At 34.1% G+C, this 8,804-nt stretch overlaps 1 long non-coding RNA gene across 1 annotated transcript in view; it reads left to right on the top strand.

Moving 5' to 3' along the window:
- The first annotated feature begins 5,071 nt into the window (after window positions 1-5,071).
- Window positions 5,072-8,804, top strand: part of LOC107136403 — a 135,274-nt gene continuing 131,541 nt past the window's right edge. Inside the window, exon 1 of the long non-coding RNA XR_001502689.2 lies at window positions 5,072-5,171. This is a non-coding gene — a long non-coding RNA (uncharacterized LOC107136403). The remainder of the gene's footprint in view (window positions 5,172-8,804) is intronic.

Here is an 8,804-nt window from a genome sequence, read left to right as displayed (position 1 = left end):
TTGCTTAGGGCCTTGCTAAGTTCCTAAAGCTGGCCTTGAATTTGCAGTCCTCCTGCATCAGTCTCGTGAGTTGCTGGGATTACAGTTATGTGCCACTATGACCACCTGTTTCTCTTTTCTTCCTGGCTGTCGTGAAGTGCACAGCTTTCTTAACATGTGCTCCCTCCGTGATGTGCTGCCTTAGTACAGGCCCAAAAGAAATAGTACCAATTGACCATGGACTGAAACCTCCAAAACTGTGAGCCAAAATAAGCCTTTCCCTTAAGTTGCTCAGCTTAGGTATTTTGTACAGTAGCAGGAGGATGCCTAACACACTGTCTTAGTTTGTTTTCTACTGTTATAACGGAATACCTGAAATGCGACAATATATAAAGAAAAGAAATTTATTTCCCACAGTTTTGAAGTTTGACAAATCCAAGAGCATGGTGTTGGCATCTGGCAAGGGTTTTTATGCTGCAGTAGCCCATGGTAAAAGACAGGCAAGTAAGTTCATGAGACAGAAAATTAAATTGGACTGAACTTTCTTCTTTTAGGGAAACAATCTTATGATAATGGCATTCATTCAATCATGATTTATGACCTAATCACCTCTGAAAGACCCCACATTAAAATGACACAGTGACAGCTAAATTTCAGCATTAGTTTTGAGAGAACATTCAAGCAATAGGAGTCACTAATTCCATGAACTGATACCATAGGTTAATTCAGGTTATTGTTTTTCTCCAGTATACTTCTGACTGCTCTGACTCAGATTTTAACTATCCTAATCTAGGGAAGCTCATGCCCAGCACCTTCTCCTTATTTGTACTTTTTCTTCATTTTAACAAACATTGATTTTTTTTCTGCTTCAGCTTATCATTTGCTTATAATTTTTTATTCTCTTGGTTATATATTCTCCAAAGTGTCACTTGGCTTAAAATATAATTTTGTTTTTTTGCTTTCTAAATCATAATCTTTGTACGTGTATGAGGTCTCCATGAATGACTCCCTCCACTTCTCATTAAAATCTCTTGAGCTTTGTAAGGCGGAAGCAATTTGATGAAATCAGCCCACACGAACATCCAGGGGTTGCTTCATCAATGCTCCTCACAGATTTTCCTACAATGGGCTCCAGGATGCTATGTTAAGCAGGTAGATAGAGAGCATCCTGATAAAAGGTCATATTTGATTGAGTTAAAAAAAAAAAAAAAAAGCTAGGGACTTGTTTATTCACACTCAGCTACATTTGAATGAAAAAGCTTGCATTCGGAAACTTGTCTCTGTTGTGCTTCCAGGGAGAGTTAGATATTCAAGTCTTTGCTCATTTGTGAAGATATTCTGCCTTTACGAAAATTCAGATAACAAAAGTTTTGCTTCCACTATTACAAAAATAAACATTAAAGGCAAGACACTCAAACCAATATTCATGCAAATATATTCTTTGCTGTATAGTTAGAATTTGGAATAATTTCATTATTCATGACAGTTTAGTAAGACCAAAATGGCAATATTGTTTAACTTTCCATTTTTTTTATTGCACTAAACCACTTAGAAGTTATAGTTCAAATCGAGTCAGTGAAATTAATAATTGAATGACTATAATATGGTTAAATCTTCTGACATTTTATATATTTTTATTTTACTTGGCATATAGTGATTATACACATTTGTAGGTGCACAGTGATATTGCAATACATGCATATAATACATAATAATCAAATCAGGGTAGTTGGCATTTCTATCACCTCAGACCCTTTTGGCATTTTAAATTCAAATTTTCTGTGCTCACCTACCAGCAGAAGTTACTAGAATTGTATTTTTTTTTTGAGTTGTTGATGCTGTTAACATCATGCATTCATTTTTCAGTATGAGGAAGAAGAGAAAAATGTCTTGGTCAAAATAACTAAGACATATCTTTTAAATTTAGAATACCCTATGGTTTAGTCTTTAGACATCAATTTTGTTATCTTCGATAACATTCTCTGAAATGGAAAAATAAATGAGAAAAGGAAAGTGGAAGTAAAATAAGTAAAGTGAAAGAAAAGAAGTGAAAACATTAAGTGCCAATTTGCACAGACTCAGGTACCTCAGAGGGTTGTTGTAATTTGACTAAGAACCAAGGACATAGAAGAAAGGATGTCTGTGAGGAGTCTGGTTCCAGCAAGTCCAGAAAGTGCCCTAAATCCTAGTGGAGAAGGGAGCAATAAAAGATGCTGTGGAGTCTGCAGAGGTGCAGGAGTGTCTGCTCTTACACATGCTTAATTTCTTTCTATCCCCCAACTACTATTGTAGTGCCTTCATATACCATGAGGATTTTGTTCTGGAGATAAAAGCACTACAGTTTCACAAAGAAAAATAATGTTATCACATTTCAAACTAGGGATCTTTATTTCAATAATTTTGTTTGAAAGTAAAACTAATATATTTGTACAGAACAGGGTAATTTTATAATATAAATATAGGTATCAACAGGCAGGACAACAACTGATTGCTACAAACCTTCCCTTAGTCCATGTAATATATATTTAATGTAATAATTTGTACCCATCTATTGCATGGAATATTTTCAATTTCTTGGAGTAATGAATTTCACAAATTTTCTCTGCATTTTGAAAATTTTATCTTCTTTAATTCTATTTCCTCCAAACACCAGAAAGTTATCTAAGTCCAATATTTTAAGACTTGGCTTAGTAAAAGCCACACTTTCTGAAGGCATTCACATTTTTAGATAAAGATATTTAAATTATTTTGTTTGTAAATAGACATATAACTCATTATTCATCAAGGGTGCCTTTCTAGGAGCATACCAACACAGTTTCTTTTTTTCTTGAGGTGTGGACTCTCAAGCTCCAAAGACAATGACTTGTATTTTAGTACACAGGCTCCTTTTTGACTTAATCCTTTTTGTTTTAATCCTTGCTCATCAAAGTACTACCTTCTAGGAGCAGTATATGTGATCACATATAATAGTGATTTTCTGATAAATAGATTATCTTCCTTTTTTATCCAATGGAAGCTCCTCTACCACTCTTATGTTGTTTCATTGAACTTAGTAATTTTGTTTTTGCAATTTGTCATTTTATTTTCTATATGAAAAAGCTTAACTGAAAATTGGGGCATTTCACAGTGTCTCCCCTCTTTTTTGACATCTAAACTGTATTCTCTAAGATCTTGTTATCACTGATGTCATGGAAATAAAATCACCTTCTATTATGATTCATTTCTTTCTTTTAAGGCTATTTATGAGACAGAAACTAATACAATTTTATACTTACACAAAACTTATAATAGGAAGTGTGAAGTATAACTCCAATGGTACAGCTTTTTTGAAACTATTTTAGTCCATGAATCATGAAGTTAAAACGTATTCCCCCCTCCATAAAAGAAAAAAAAAAAAAGGTTAATCATGGGAACTTTTTGGTCACAAAGACGAACAAAATGTATTTGCTCATGGATCACTTCCTGGTGATGCTGTCCAAGTGAAACCTGTATGTCTTTTGAAGTTTTCTTTTTTCTTTTTTTTTTCCTTTTCTTTTAGTGGTTGGCTTGGAGTTTTGGCAGTTAGTGTGAAAAATCCTCGTCTACATGTGAACACTTGATAGATAATGACTATATATGCTCCAAGAACAGACATAAAGTATGATTCCATCTAAATCTATCACTGTAGATCATAATTAGTATAATTCTATATTGTTTTAGTTGCATTACGTCATTTGGTTTTAAAGCAAACAAAAGACTTCATCAGAAGAAAGATGTGTGAATGTCAGCATAGCCTAAAGCAAATTTTCTATGCCTTAACCTCAAGGAAATCTTGCATGCACAAGTGTAGAAACTTTTTAAATAAAGCTAAAATAAAAAGGGCAAACATCACATCTTTTCATGCAATTGAAATAAATGTGAAGAGCCCTTATTGTAAGCATTGTAACAAAAAGAGACATCACAGTGAAATGTATGGATTTCATTGAACATCTTCAGCATGCTAGACACGTCTGGAATATGCAGCACATAGCATCAAAGAAGAAGTTTAGAAACCACAGGAATTTGACTTTTTGGCTTGCTTTGCAATGCTTTTCATTTTCAAAAATGAAAAGAAACTGACAGTGTGTTTCCAGGGAACTCCTGACTCCCTCAGATGGTATTTGGTATGGATCTTCAAGTGTGTCCTCACTACCTCTGGGTAAAGAAGCATCTCTTTTTAAGCAAAAGGCAAAATTCTGCAGTGGCATAATCATATTTTTCTTTGAATACTGATTTTGGGAATGGCTGTGTTCTTTTGGATTCTCCCACAGTCAGGGAATTTTTCCTTAGGCAACTTCGGATGGATCCATGCTGGGCTTTTGAGGATTGAGCTTTAGCTCTGAAGAAGGGGTTGAAAAACAATCTTTTTTCATCACCAAGTGAAAGTGCAAAGAGATATTTTTGAGGAACAGAACCTAATTAGCCTAAGTGGAATTGGGCCAACTAAGCAAAATTAACAGGCTAACTGTGCCCCCAGCTCTTAGAGCATTCCAAAGATGGGCTCATTCTTGACTGTTGTAAATAAAGGGTAGAACATCTACAAAAGTCTAAAACGGGTAAATGGAAAACATAAAAAGAGAAAGAGTTCAATTCTCTCACAAATTAAAGATGACAACTAAAGCTGGATACCCCCCTCCCCACCCAATCTAAAAATCCATGTGACTAATTTTTCTAAGTAGACACTGGAATGGTCCTGCTGGGAAAAGGACAGATAATATATGTAGCTGGCACTCTTAACCAAGAGCAGCTATTGTTCTATTTGGGGAATGGAAGCCAATCCCCTTTGAGACTTAAAGAAAAACTAAATTAGGGTGCATCTAAAAGCAACTGAAATGAGAAAGGGGGAAAAAATATGTCATGTTACTGTGCAGTGTGCCAGCTGACCAAATGTAAAACAAAACAATCTCCCCTCCTCTTGGGGGGAAAAAAAACAAAAACGAGAGAAAACAGAAAAGAAAGAAAAGAAAAAGAAAGAAACATGTCCTTGTGCTTTCTTGCTTTAGATATATTTCCAAGTTTTAATTTTAGATGTTATAATTCCCAAAAGCAGAAGTGTTCTTTTCTAAGTGTCATTTTTATCTGTTTCTGTTAAGCCCTTTAACAAGAAATCAAGGAAAACTGTTGCTTAACAAAAGAAGAAAGGATTCAAATGATTGCTGACTGTAAGATTAAAGGTAGGATAAATACAGTAAATTTACCGAAAGATGGGAAAGATTTCTTTGGTTACTAGAAAAAAAGTCTGAGAATAGAGCCTTTCAAAATATGACATCTGGAACTTACTAGGACTAAGTACTTGATGGAAAAAACTATCCAGATTTTTAAAGAAATCTTTCTACTCATAAGTTTTATTTTATTTTTTTACCAAATGAAATTTAACCCTGCTTGCTATTTCATTTTAGGTGAAAAGACAGTATAAGTTCTGGAGATAAAGTTGGATTTATATGCTTTTGGAACTCAAAGGCAGTTTTGATTTTAGCATCAGACTCTTTCAGATTTTGGCTCACCATGAGACAAATGACTCAGGGTGTTTGTTTTAGTTTTTAGCTGAATCACTTACGTGTGAACTTGAAAGAGAGGGTCACTTTTTTGCAAGGACATTTTATATTTCAATGTGGGCTAGTACAGGGAACATTGGGCTGCATATTGAAACAATTGGATTTGAATCCCCAGCTAAATGACATTGGAAAAATTACATAACTCTCTGGAAAATGATGATAATATTTGACTTCTTATGTCACAGATTTATTGAACACAGTAACATCTATCATTTTAGATGATACAATGAATTTGAGAAAACAGCAAAATCTATAAAAATTGTGTCAAGTATGATAATATTTTCCTTGGCATGTGCTCTCTTCTTAATGCACTTGCTTTGTATTATGAATCACTATTTAGAATTTCAATCTCATCTCTCTAGAGTTGTATTTAGATTTCACTGTAGGTTTATTAAATAATAATTGCTATGTGTTGTTTATATGGTTGAGTTTTTTCCTCTTCACTTATTTCTGTCATTAATTTCTGGTTTAATTTTAGAGATTCTTGATTCAATATGTCACACAACTAATTCCCTGAAACTATCCATTTTCGTACTTTACCAAAATGTATGGGAATCATTAATAAAAAAGGAGGCAAGAGAGCCTGATATGTAACCACTTAAGAATACTATACTGTAGTTTGAATGTTGCCTCCAAAACTCAAGTTGAAATTTAATTGACATTGTAAGTTTTGAGATGTGAGACCCTCAGAAGGTGATTAGGTCATGAATGGATTAAAGCTAATATGGCAGGAATGGATTAGTCATACAGCAAGTGGGTCATTTAAAAGGGGAAAAGTTCAGCTGCCCACCCCTTCTAGGATTTTCTCTTGCCATGTGATTTCCTTTCACCATATTATGATGCAGCCCTTTGATTTTGGAATTCCAATCTTCAAGAACCATAAGACACATAAATTTCTATTACTTATGATATACCCAGTTTGTAGTGTTCTGTTATAGCTGCAGAAAATAGAGTAAGAGAAAATGAATATTTATTATTAAGTGAGGATATTGAGGAGGGGCAGCCCTAGATGAAAGAGCATGTGTGAAAAATGGTGGCAGACCTGTTAAGAAATAGGTAATGGCTTGGGGCTGTGGAATTAAATAGCATTTTTGAATTATCTAGTAATATCAAGGAAGACATAATCCATGAATCTTATGAAGGACATCTCTGATGAGAGATTTTTGCATTGACTTTTAACTTTCATTTGAGCCAAAGGTGTCATCCCTTGAAACAGTTTTTCTCAAACTTTAATGTATGTGCTAATCATGGGTGACCTTTCCAAAATGCACAATCTCATCACATGCTTTAGGGAAGTGGCTGGGCTAGAAAGCATTCAGTGTTTTTAAAAACTTTCTCAGTGGATGCTAAAGATGTCAGTTTTCAGGCAGCAATCTGAATAACTAGGTTGAGTGTCAGTATACAGATGGTCACTGATTCACAATGGTTGGACTTGTGATTTTTTGATATTATGAGGGTGGAAAGAAATACACAGTCAATAGAAAGCATACTTTGAATTTTGATATGTTTCTGGGCTAGCAGTTTGCAGAATGATACTCTCCTGTGATGCTGGGCAGTGGCAGTGAGCCAAAGCTTCCAGTCAGCCACATGATCATGACATTCTAGAGTGTACTGTGTTGCTAAGCTACAATGCTCAGTAGATTAGGCATATTAAATGTATTTTTGACCTACAATATTTTCATTTCATGATGGGTTTAATGGTATATATCCTTGTCATAAGCTGAAGAGCATCTGAGGTTATTTTTCCTTCACAAATAACACTCCAGGAATAACTATGTTGGAGAAGTTATGGCTATGAGAGCTTTGTCTCACCAAAGATTTCATTTTTATAAAGCTTTCCTGAGGTGAAATTCACGCAGAACGTAGTGACATTTTCAATGTATAATTTGGCATTTTGACATGTTTACAACCACAAAACCATTATGACAGTAGAGATAATGAACATTTCTCTCAATGTCAATGATTTCTCCTTGCCCCTTTGTAATGTATCTCCTTTTCTCCTTCCCTCCATCTCTGTGCACCCACTAATTTTCTGTCATTTTTAGATGATTTTGCATTTTTTTAGAATTTTATTTAAGTAGAATCATGTAATCTATTTGCCCATAATTTGGAAATTGAAATTTTGCTGCATTATTGGACACATTACTACTCTTCTTATTACTGACTCCCATTGAAGGAATAGACCCCAATGTATCTATCCATTCAGCTACCAATAAAAATTTATATCATTTCTAGTTTTTGACGATAACATATAAAAAATTATAAGCATTCATGAATGTGTGTTTGTATGGATATGTTTTTCTAATTAAATGCCTAGGTGTAGAATGACTAAGTTGCATAATAGGTATAGGCTTAGCTTTTAAACAAATAATCAAATTATCAAAATTTCAAGTGATTGTGTGATGTTAAGTTTTCACCAGCAACGCTGATAAATCCAGCTTCTCTCCCTTCTTTCTTGTTGGTATTAATAGTGTCTAATTTGGGGTTTTCTAGTGGGTAGGTAGTGGTAGCTCAATGTGCTTTTAGTTTTTAATATTTCCCTGATGACTAATGATGTAGAACAGCTTTTTAAATGTTTATTAGTCTTCATATAGCTTCCTTTACAAAGTGTCCAAATCTTTTACCCATTTATGAGAACTGAGTTATTGATTGCTGAGCTACAACTTTTTGATGTACTCTAGATCTGTCTGTAAAGGGCCAGAAAGTGAATATATTTGACTTTATGGGCCATATGATTTCTATTGCAACTACTCAACAATGGCTGTGTACAGGCCATAAATGTATGAAGCACAACTTTATTTACAAAAGCATATGGCATGCCAGCTTTGCTCATGGGCCTTGGTTTTGCTAATTCCTGTTCTAGGTGGGAACACTTTGTCTAATATATGTTTCACAAATATTTGTCCACATTCATGGATTGTCCTTTGATTTACTTAAAAATATTTCACCGAAGGGAAAATTGTATATTTTGATTAAATTCAAAATATTAAAATCTATAAGTCCTACAAAATTTACTCTTTTTTTTCCCCTGAGATATGAGGTAAGGTTTCCAACCCCACTATTAAATGGACCTCCTATTGTTCCAGCACCATTTGTTAAAAAATTATCTTTGTGCTATGAAATTACCTTGGTATTTTGTCAAAATTAGTAGACCATGTGCTCCTATTTTTTTATGCTTTGTTTTTATTTTTTCAGAACTTTCTATCCAGTTCCAAAGATCTGCATTTAGTTTTTCACTCATGTAACATTAAG

The sequence above is a fragment of the Marmota marmota genome, unplaced genomic scaffold, assembly GCF_001458135.2.
Source record: "Marmota marmota marmota unplaced genomic scaffold, marMar, whole genome shotgun sequence".
Classification (NCBI taxonomy): domain Eukaryota; kingdom Metazoa; phylum Chordata; class Mammalia; order Rodentia; family Sciuridae; genus Marmota; species Marmota marmota.
The sequence above is the reverse complement of the archived record's forward strand: the minus strand, read 5'-3'. Positions and strand labels throughout refer to the sequence as shown.